Below are 12150 nucleotides of genomic sequence, written 5' to 3'. Positions count from 1 at the left end.
ATTTTCTTCCGTAATGGTCTCCATCTTGTTGGCTTCTGCTTCACGTAGGGTTCATCTGCTTCATCAGGAAATGTCCTATCGTCGGTAACAGAATACTTTCTGTCTGTCCTTTATGCCTACGAGCTCAATAGTTACCCACACTGGTCCCCACAATCTTGTAGAATGTCCTGTCACACCATAAAGCTTCTGTGTGGCTTCTGATACTCCTTCGTGATCTAACACCTTGATGCTCACAAGGGTTTGCTGAGATGCAGAATCTATAACAAAGTTGCACCTTTGGCCATCCAGCTTTCCTGTCACATAGACGCTGTGTGTGCTGGGCATTTTACACCTAGCTGTAGGGACTTTCACGATGGGGGTTGGTGAGTGTCCCTCAACACCAACCACTACTGGTCTCCTTGAGGCTGACCAGTTGGTGATGCTCTTCCTACACTGGCTCCTCAAATGTCCGTGATTTCCACAGTTCCAACAACCTTTCTGGATACCAACCTTTTGTGCTGTGGCATCTCCCCTGTGTTGAAGTTGCCAACATTGAGCTCTCTTGTGCCCAGGTTTGTTACAGTGCCAGCAAAGTCCCTCAAACTTCTCTGAAAGCTGCCCTTTTCTGGCCTTGAATCCTGACGACTGTGCAAACCTTGGTACCTCTGTGCTGGACTTAACGTAGGATTCAAATTCGAGAGCTCTGGCCATTGCATCCTGCATAGTAGAGGGGTGTGCTTGCTTCATTTGTATCTTTAGTTGTGGACTGTCCAAGGCATCTACAAACTGATCTCTCAGCAACAACTTGAGGAGATCGGGTGGTGCAGTTGGGTAGGCTTTGTGTGCCATGCTTTCAAAGTCCTGTGCCAGCTCTTGCAGGCTCTCCCCTTTAGCACAGATTCTCGTCCTAAACCTTGCCCTGTAGACTTCTGACTGATTCTGGGTTCCGTACCTGAGTTCCAGAGCCTCTACCAGTGCTCTATAGTTGTGTCTGTTGGCTGTTGTCAACTGTCCAAGTATTTCCAGTGGTTGTCCCTTCAAGCTAGTTGCCAGGTATACTGCTTTCTGCTCCTCTGTCTATCCATTCATCTCTGCCAGTAGCTCAAACTGTGCTCTATATGCTTCCCACGGTGCTTTCCCATCATATTCCTGTGGCTTCCTTCGCACAGGATCACCCCTATTGGTGACATTCATATCTGGGATGTGACTTCTAATGGGACTGAATATGTCTGCATTAGGGTTTAGCTGCGGGCTCTGTAAGGGGCTTGCCGTTGTCTGGGGCTGATTAAGTCGATGGTCAATGTATCCTCCTTGTGTAAAAGACAATAAATCGTCCTTTAACGTATCTAATTCGCTTTTAAATTTACTAATGTTTTTCATTTGTACTTCTTGCCACTGTTGTTGACTTTTCTGTAGTTGCTGCTGACTTTCCTGCAACTGTTGGATACTCTCTTCCTGTTTCCTTTCTTGTTCCAGTTGCCACTGCTGTAATCTCTCTTCTTGTTTATTTTCTTTCTTCTCCAACCACTGCTGTAGTCTCTCTTGTTTATTTTGTTGTTCGAGCTGCCACTGTTGCAGGTTTTCTTGCCACTGCTGTTGTCTCTCTTCTTGTTTATTTTGGTTACAACAGTTGTTGGATGAAAAAGTTTCTTCTTGTTTATTTTGTTGGTCGAGCTGCCACTGTTGCAGGTTTTCTTGCAACTGCTGTTGTCTCTCTTCTTGTTTATTTTCTCGTTCTTCTTGTTTCTTTCTTTTTTCCTCCAACAACTGTTGTAATCTCTCTTCTCGTTCTTCTTGTTTCTTTTCTCGTTCTTCTTGTTTCTTTTGCTGTTCTTGTATTGCTGCCATCAAATCTGCTAAGCTGTAGTTTGATTTTCCGCCTCTCGTTTCCGTCTTCTTCTTCTTTTATTTTCTATCCCACTTCTGACACCAATTTGTTACGTCTCTGTATGTTTGTTTGTTAATTATTCTAAGATACAAGTCCTTTCTTTATAAAACTTGTTTATTCTTCCTCAATACAACTTTGTAATGTACTTAATTTTCACAGTTACACACACTATAGTTCACAACAATTCACTCACTTTCTATCGCGCTTAGACTTAATTGTCCATCCCCGCAAACTATAGTTCCGATCTCTGTGTCTGCTATCCTCAGTTCCCGCCGACCGTAATCGCTGTCTTTCTTTCTCTCTGTCTGCTTCGTCTCCGCTACGTCTCTGTCTCCACTACTACTTCGACTCCGTCTGTCTCTCTCACTGTCTAGCGCACTTATATACGATAATACTGCCTGTTCTAAAAACTTCTAGGACTCTCAACACGTGCTACCAGCGTCAGTTGACTCCCGCTGTCGTAACACACTAGCGAATCTTCTAGAATACTCGTCACGTGACCTCCACTGTCGTAACAATATAAATGAATGATATAAACATAAGATGACAAGCTGAAATCTGTATGCAATCTTACTGGACTATCTGACTATAGAAACATAATCCACTTTGAAAAAAAAACACACAATATACCTAGTAAGACCATCTGCCTATAAAACCTTTGTAACACAACCCACTTATTAATATCATCTGCCTTTGTAAAACCCACATAAGACAGTTAAATGTATAAAGGAAAACTATAAACATAAATTGATACAAGTTGAAATCTGTATGCTGTCTTACAGGAGTATAGCAACACCATAGCCTTTGTAAAACCCACACCATATGTTGTAAGACCATATGCCTATATGAATCTTAGTAACACAATCCACCTAGTAAGAGCCTTTGTAAAACATAGGTAAGTGAAAACTATAAGGTTGCTAAGATTAAAATAGCAGATCGTTTTACTTATATTAGTATGTTAATGTGATGGTAACACTATCCAGCTCTAGAAACAACAAAAAAATATGTCATGCAAGTTAAATGTGGAGGCAAAAACTTTATAACTAATGAACTAGTGAAGTGTTTTGTACATAAAGTAGTAGATAACTGTAAAATTATGCTAGGCAAAGAAGGTAAAATACTATTGGTTAATTGATGATCCTACAAACTAGGCTAACATTGTCCTTAGTTGCATCATCTGCCTATAGAACTTTAGTAACACTTTCCACCTAAAGTAACACATGTAATACAGTTAAATATATAAGTGAAAAATATAAACATAAGCTGAGAGAAGTTGAAAGCAAGTAACACCATCTGCCTTTGTAAAACATATGTAAGTGAAAACTATATAGTGACGTGTATAAAATGAAATATTTTGGCAAGAACAGTCAAAAACTAGAAGTGGGGGTACACATACCCTCACGTTACTTTCCACTTCGAGCACAAGTTATATGGGTATAGGAAAAGCATATTTAAACCATAAGGCTAAGCTAGTGAAACAGGAAGATGGTATTTTAAACCTTTACATGATATTTAGAGATGTTATCATGAAAAATCCGTCCTCTTCAGAAATTGCAAAAACGTATGATTAGACGTAGAAACGACTATAATCAATATATTATATATGATAGTAGCACTATCCACCTCTAGAAACAGGAAAAAGTATGTCATTCAAGTTAAATATAGAAGTGAAAACTTTAGAACTAATGAATTAGTGAAGTTCTTTATACATAAAGTGACGGATGATTGTAAAAAGTATGCTAGACAGAGAAGGTAAAATACTATTTTATAATTGATAATCCTACGAACTATGCTAACATTGCCCTTAGTAGCATCAACCGCCTACAGTAACTCTATAGGCCTATAGAAACACCATCTGCTTTTGTAAAATGTATGTTAGAGAATATTATAAAGTTGATAAGATAAAAATAGTAGATTGGTTTTAAATATAAAATAAAACTGCAGACACAACTTTAGGCAAGTTAGATTAAATAAGTAATTTTAAAACTTTGAATGTTACTATAAAGTTCATTTCATGTTGTCACCCTCTGGTGGTTCGCTCGCAAACTATCTGCACTCTAATCATACCAAAGCGCCCTCTAGTACCACTTCGTACCTAGCAACATGCCCTCTGGCGGTATGAAACTTCCGCCTGTCATGGCGGCCTAGCAACATGTCTCTAGGAACGTACCCTTTCATGAGCAGAACTAAAACTACAGGTCTTTTGCATAGTATGTGATAGTAATGTAACCCCTAGCTGTACATATATTATGTAATAGTTGTGTAACCCTCAGGTGGCATTCTTTGATCTTCACTCACATGGCAGTCCCCCACTGAGTTAACTCCTCAGGAGCTCTGGGAAGGACAACTGAAGGACCCATATCTAGTATAAGCACTCCTCGTCATGCAGCAAGGTATATCTCAGCAAGTACAGAGTGGGGAAGGTAAAACAGGAGCATGTTACCCGTGGTACTTATATGAACAGTTACAAGTACAAAATGGTGTACTGTACTATTGTTATCAACCACCAATGCCATAGTTCTCAGACAGTGCTGCAGCTAATGGTTCCCAGTACTATAATACAAGATATTCTTCAGATTTTGCATAAAACAAAGACAAGAGAGCAACAAAGTGTTACCACATTTGTGTCAACATCCGAGTGTGGTTCTACCAGCTTTATTCGAGTTGAAACGTTTGGTGCTGGTGTGAACACTGTACCATTTGTGCTACCCAGAGAAATAGCTGGTTAACATATTGTTCATACAGCAAATAATTATTGTATCTCCTTTACAGACTATTTTACGAAATGGGTCGAAGCTTATCCATTGGTTGATACTTCTGCACAGTCCACGGCTGATATATTGGCAAAACAATGGATAACCAAACTTGAGCACAAGAAGATATGTATTATGGAGACAATTTCAGCAGCCAACTGTTCTCTGAGTTGTGTAAGGTGTAGTTACGGAGAGAAACATGCACTTCACCTTATCATATCCAGCCTAATGATTTAACAGAAACAATCAAGCACATATTTACCAAGTTTCCCAATCCTGGGCAAACCAACTGGGATGAGCACTCGCTGTACATCATGATGATATACAGAGCAACTGAATAGAAGTCTACAGGTTGTTTGTTGAATATGCTCATGTACAGATGGAAAACCTTGCTTCCTGTTGACATAATGTATGGTCCTCATCTTGAGTAGATATCCCACAATGTTCACAAATTCATATGTGGTTAATGTCTTGATAAGTTGATGAGCACGAATTTACACATCAGCAGTTAGGAAAAGACACCATACACCAGAAAAAAGTGCTATGACAATATATTGAAGGAGTAGCTGTACCAGCATGAAGACTGAATGTGGTTTTGGTATGTGCTGGTGGCATAAAAGCAGTTCGACTTTGGCTTGACAGGTTTACATCTAAAATGCTCCTGAAGATTGGTCATATGATATACAAAGTGAAACTTTGTATATCAAAACTAGGTAGTGATACACTTGTACCTGAACTAAAGTCCCAAAGGAGAGAAGATATAACTTTTAGTGGATTCTAATGGTCAGAAGTAGAAGTTGGCGTCTGCTAACCAAAATCAGCTTATGTGTATAGGAATCAGTGTTTGCAGTCTTGACCCACTTCCTTTCCTAATGGAGCCAGGCTCTATCCATGTGATAACCAGATGATAGTGAAAGAAAAGTGGCTGGGTTGGAGAGTAAGCTGTGTTGGCTGTAGTTTGGCAGGGACGATAGACAGCAAATGAGAAGTTTACGGGTGTTGGGGATACATTTTACATAGGAGAGGTCGTGAGTAATCATGAAGTTGGTAGAAATGTCATTTGACCAAGATTCCTTTTTATTACTCTGCCTTTCAAAGAATAGTGCATGTCATATTTGTGACCAAGCAGCTACAACCCTTTTTACAACCAATATATCTAGCTGAACCGCTGACCAATCAGAATTTATCTTCCCATACATTTGCTATTTGTATTTGCTATATAAAATCAAATTATTTATCTTTCTGGCTATCTCTCTCCTCAACTAGCCAGTGGTTCTCCATTCTTCATTGCCGACATTTTTGTCTGCATGATGGAACACCAATATTATGAAGATCAGTATACCCAGGATTTCCTCTTCAGCAAGGGGGGTGGATGAACAACCAACCTTAAGACTCCTGGAGCTGACCTGGCATTCACGAAAGCAAAGACAATGAATGAAGATGCGTTGCTAACTGGTGCATTTGGTGTAGGAGAGATTATTAGGTCTATTCTTGGAGCTGGGAGTCCCCTATTGGCCACGGAACGTCCTGCAAGTATCCACTGGATGTATCAGTGACAGAGGAGCAACACCAACTATTAACTCTTTGACCCTTTAACTGAGCCTCCAAGTGACCACCAACTCTACTGTTGTTGACTTCCAAGAAAACTCAATAAATGCCACGTGTTTCTATATTAAGTACTAAAAAGAGGTACCCAGTCTTAAGTAATGCTAGAAGCGTGGGCATGGACCGCCCTTCCACAGTTTTGAGCAGTAGCACGCAAACTGCTCGTTATATGCAAAAATACTGTTACGCATGCATTTAACATCATTTTCGTTTGGTATCGACTTCCTCACTCTGTTGAGCCTTCATCTGCGGCATTAAGATGGTAAAATTGAAATAGCTGCTAAACTCGAACTTCATTGCGACCATCTGATACCTGTACTAAATTTCGTCAAAATTAGTTCAGTTAGTTCCTCACCGCATCTTATGGCACCAGACAGACAGTCGGATAATTCTGCTTTGTATATATATATATATATATCTTTCTAGGAAGCACATTATGCTATTATAGTGGTGAATTAACAAACAACGGTTAGTAAACACATTAATATTACACGTTTCAACAATACCTTGGTCTGACTTATTCAGGTATGTTACTAACCCAATGAGAGCCACGCGATTTTGTTAAGAAATAGCAAGAGAATGTCATACATTGGTTTACTATTGTAGCAACAATTGAACTTTTGACTGCTGACACGAAGAAGCTATACCTAAAAATAGCATTGTACAAATGGTCTAATATGAATTAAACTTCAATAAGACAGAAATACACACTTTTTAAAGCGCGTTGTGAAACTCTTTGAATCGTATCGACAACATACATCACATTACGTCGTATCCACAAACAACAATTGTGATATCACTCAGATTACGAAACATCTGGGCTGTGCTTAGAAACTTATTACACAAGTTAAAATCCATTACTTTATAAAGAGAAAAAGTTTCTGCAACATAAATTTAAACAAAATAGTGATAACTGAAATTAATGACAGTCATTCGCTAGATACCTAAAAAAAGCCCAACAATAAATAGTACATCAAAAACGTCAACATCGTTGAAGAACTTATCGTATTCTTTCTGTTATTACAGTATGGTTGATTATCTCAGAAATTCGCTCAAAGCTACACAAATGATATCTACTCTAGCCGTCATTAACTGATAAACTAAAAGGAAAGCAGCTAGTCAACAACACACACTGTCAACTCTTCTCTGACCCAAAAGTGGGATTTGGCCGCGACTGTTATAACACACTCACGACCTTCAAGTACTGAGTGTGATTTTGTGGTAATGGGACACGAGCCATAAACCCTTATATTCACAGTTCGCACGCTAACCATTAGATCATGCTCGGCACCTGTTATTACAGTGTAACATCTATTTAAAATTGTTTATTTGTTTTGTTTGGTTGATTTAGAATTTCTTCGTAAAACTACACTGAGGGCTGTTTGTCATATCTAATTTTTAACTTATAAACCACAGGAAAGACAGCTAGTCAACATTGATAGTCAGCCATTGATATAATTCAATACAAAAATTCAACATTTACAGGTCCATGTAAAAGTTTTATTAATTTCTTTAGGATATATATTTCGTGTCAAGAGTTTATACGGCATGTTCAAAAAGTTCCAATATGTTTATGACACATTTTCTATTTGGTCAAATAATAGAAATGATTTCCAGGCCTTCTTCCAGAAGATTAACAGGTTTCACAGTACTATTTAGTTTAAAGCTAAATGGGAAACCAATTATTTGCTCTCATTTTTATACATTCTCATAACTAGAGCAGAAACAGAACCTGTTCTTATATAAAACCACAATCTCTTTAAGCTACGTTCACCTTTTATCGTGTCACCATAAAACGGTTAAAACATCAGTTATAGCATCAATGTTTTAAAGAGCTTATAGAATTTGTCATCATACAACCCTTGATGAAGAAATCAGAAATATTTAAACAATATTTGAACGGTTACAGTACCCTATAGGCTTTATCAAAAGAAAGCAAGGAAGACATTTTTTAGGAACAGTAACCAGCAAACAGCATCATCTACATATGAAAAAAAAAGAAAATACTTAGCGTCAACTACAATTTTAATATTGAAGCTTTAGAGAAATGTCTGAAAACTAACAAATTTAAAGTTGTTTATAATTATACCAAATCCATTAAAAATTTATTTTCCTTAAATAAGCCTGACCACAAGTTACAGAACAGGGTGTCTATGTAGTCTTCTGCCAAACTGTGAAAAAGTTTACGTCGGTGAAACGGGTAGAACTCTAGATACCAGACTCGCAAAATATGAAAAGGATGTTAAACATGATCAAACAGACAATACTATTTTACTACACAAAGGGGATCTTGATCATTGAATCAACTGGAAATCAGCCAGATTAACATGAAAAACTAGAAATTATGTCAAAAGAAGAACTGTGGAAAGCTCGTTAATTTAATGGTTGCCAAACTTCAACAAATCTGAAGGTTCACTTTAAGCTAAACTTATTTTCGACGTCATATGTCGTTAAGGGACTTCGAACTTCTTCTATAAAATAAACAGTGTATGTGTTTCTCTCACAAACAAACGTTAGAGTGAAGAGATCACGTGAAAGTGTCGGAACTAGAATCCATATAAATTCGGTTTGTTTGTTGTTAAGCGCAAAGCTTCACAATGGACTATCTGTGCTGTGCTCACTAGGGGTATTGAAATCCGTTTTAGGCGGTATAAGCTCTCAGACTTACCACTGAATAGGAGGGCATAAATTGTTATTGTTCCATTATTGTGGATTTAAACTTTATTTCAGGTTACTTTACACGCTATAATGTATTTACCTAGCCATAAGAATACTAATGGCAACATTACACTGTCGAATGATCAGTGACTTGACATGAAACACTGATGTCACGTTTCTCACTTGTAACGACATCCTGCGACATTATCTTTTAAAAATCGTTAATAAAACGTATGAAAATAGGTGTATTAGTGATATGAAAACAACTCGAACATTTTCTTGACAAAACATTTATTCTATTCCAGTATCCACAATCTCTCTTGTAATATTTTGATAAAAGGTCGGGAACACGTTCTTATTCTTTATTATATTGTTTCCAACAGACACCAATCCTACAATTTCAATCATTTTTGCCGGGCACTTTGTCATTCATACCCTTCCCAACCCCAACCCTTACCGCTTCAGACTCTTCCTCGTCTTCTCTCCCAGTGAAATGTTCTCTTCTTCCATAGTATTATTTTCTGTTTTCACCAACTCAAATACCCTTTACTAAACATTCGGAGTTTTTGGAACTAGAGTCATACATCTATTGAAACCAAAAACTGCTCACTCAATCTTATATCCAACATACCCTCAGATCTGCATAAACTTTGATACAACAAAGAACTTGTCTTTCCAGAATAATGATACCACTCAATTGAGTATTTTTGCTCTACCCTCCTGAAATAAAGTCAACTTATTAGAAAAAAGATTCTTTATCTACCTCATCGGAAATGCCTTAATAAAATTAACACAAATCATCCAGAATTATCAGTCTTCCTCTTCATCTGAGAAAACTGCTTTCGTACTTCTGTCTTTCATTCCCAACCGCTCACAAACCATTGAAAAAAAAAATTGGCTTTCCCATGTAATGACATAAACCTCAATATCCACGTTAAGTTCATCTATAACTCTCTTCAAAACACAGGACATATTTTTCTGATAGGTAATCTCCTGCTTCTGAAATTGCAGATGGTATTTAAGAAAACTTTCAATGATTATGAATCCACCAATATCACTTGAACGAAAAGATTCTTGAAAACTATCAACGAAGAAATTCATAAAGGTTAAAGAAGCAATCTTCATTCATGACTTCAAACTAAACTTAAGTTGAAGCATTTGTATGATTTAAGTTTTTCTGAACTAGAATTTTGTGACGGTTTTTCGTTAAGTGGTCTACTCCCCGTTAATCCCCTCTTTATTACTTTCTTCTGTGTGTTTTTTCCTCGTTCTCTTATATTATTTAAACGCAGGTAAATAAATATTTTTTCTTGTTGTATTTTGTCCACAGCCTTGAAATTTTTTTATAATTGTCATTACTTTTCTTTTTCAAAACTACTTTATATTCGAGTTAATTTTAGTAATTCAAAGTTTACACTATATTGACAAATTTTGAATTACTACCCTTAGTCCGCTATGATATTTAGATTTGACGGTGAACGGAAACATGTTAGTATGACAAGTTGAACAGAGTTGTTATGGACCTGTAAACGTTATGTTCTTTATTTATTTATTTATATCAGCTTTCTTTTTAAATATATTATACTGTAATATTAGCAACAATAGATCTTATTCTTCATGTGTCATTTCGTTGTTGATTTATGATTGTCGGGCTTTTACATAAGTTATCAGATTGTTCCATCTATTCTATTGTTCGATTCGTGTTATGATTAAAGCAAATATTTAAAGTCAATGTTTGTTTAATTCCAATGCAACTGAACTTTGATAAAATCTTATAACACCAATTAAATTTAAATTCAGGAAAAATTACATTGGTAATAATGCTTCCGGCGATAATGAAATTGATAAAAAAAGCATTATTAATCATTCAAAGTAGGAAATTGAGAATTCTATGCTCAATATTTTTTCCTCAAGAATTGTTTTTCACTTTTTATTATTACTAGTGGGATTCTTATTAATGCCATTATTGCCAGTGCTATTTTTCAACTTTGCATTATTGTCGTTGTCAATATTACTGCCTTTAGTTAATTTTATTTCCCAATTTAATTATGTTTGTTGCAGGGCCGAGCATAGCCGAATGGTTAGATGTACTGGTTAGCAGATCATCTTATGGGTCCTGTTAGTCCTGTACTCCCTTTCCCAAATCGTGCTGTACACTTTGGGGCCGTGGGGGTATTATAAGGTGACGGTGACATCACACTATTTGGTCAGCCAAGAGCAGCCCAGGAGTTGGCAGTAGGTGCTGTTGACTAACTGCGTTCTCTCTGGTCGGCTAGGATGTTGTTTAGATCTCACATTTGGTCAGCGAAGAGCAGCCCAGGAGTTGGCAGTAGGTGCTGTTCACTAACTGCCTTCTCTCTGGTCGGCTAGGATGTTGTTCGTGACCAGAAACATGTTAGCATGAGAAATTGAATAGACTTGTTATGGACCTTTGAACTTTTTTATAATTACCATCTAATGTGCTCAAACTATGAATCAAAGGGTTTATGGTTCGCGGTCAGTTGCCACAAAACGCGCTCCATACTTTAGGGATGTGGCAAAATTATAAGAATGACAGTCAAATTCCACTACGTGGCAGTTAAGATTAGATCGAGAGTTGGCGGTGGGTGCTATTCACTAGCTGTCTTTTCTCTTTACTATGTCAGCTCAAAATTAGGGATGGCTATTCAATGATAACTATTTGTGTTACCTTGCACAATAATTCTGGGAAAATGTTTTCTGCGTAAAGTACATAATGCACATAATTATGACTGACTTACGCTCAAAAATCCTATTAACTAGTTTCAAACTGTAATGAACTTTACATGAAAGGTTATTACACTAGTTTCGGACTGAAGTGAACTTATTACACTAGATTAGAAAATAATTGAGGTGAACTTCACATAAAATCTTATGACGCTAGTTTTAAATATAACTGAGAGAAATCTTCTTTTCGAATGTCATTAACTATCTCTGTCTTGAAAATTCTGAATTTACTATTTGGACACATCTTTATGATCTGAATATATGGATAGTTTGCGTTGGAATATTGTATTACATACCTACCCTTCCCGAAACCGATCCATTTTCGGTGGCATCATGACAAATAACGTCAATGGATATTTATAATAATAAATTCCCATAATTGTCTTAGGTTTTCTAAACAACTAAATTGTTTATAGAACTTAAACTTTATCTACTAGATTACCATATTTTTCGGAATATAAGACGCACCCTTATTTTGAAGACAAAGTTTTGGGGAAAAAAAGCTACAGTCGCATTTGAAAG

The sequence above is a fragment of the Limulus polyphemus genome, unplaced genomic scaffold (genome assembly GCF_000517525.1).
Source record: "Limulus polyphemus unplaced genomic scaffold, Limulus_polyphemus-2.1.2 Scaffold1544, whole genome shotgun sequence".
NCBI lineage: Eukaryota > Metazoa > Arthropoda > Merostomata > Xiphosura > Limulidae > Limulus > Limulus polyphemus.
This window is presented reverse-complemented; position numbering follows the sequence as displayed.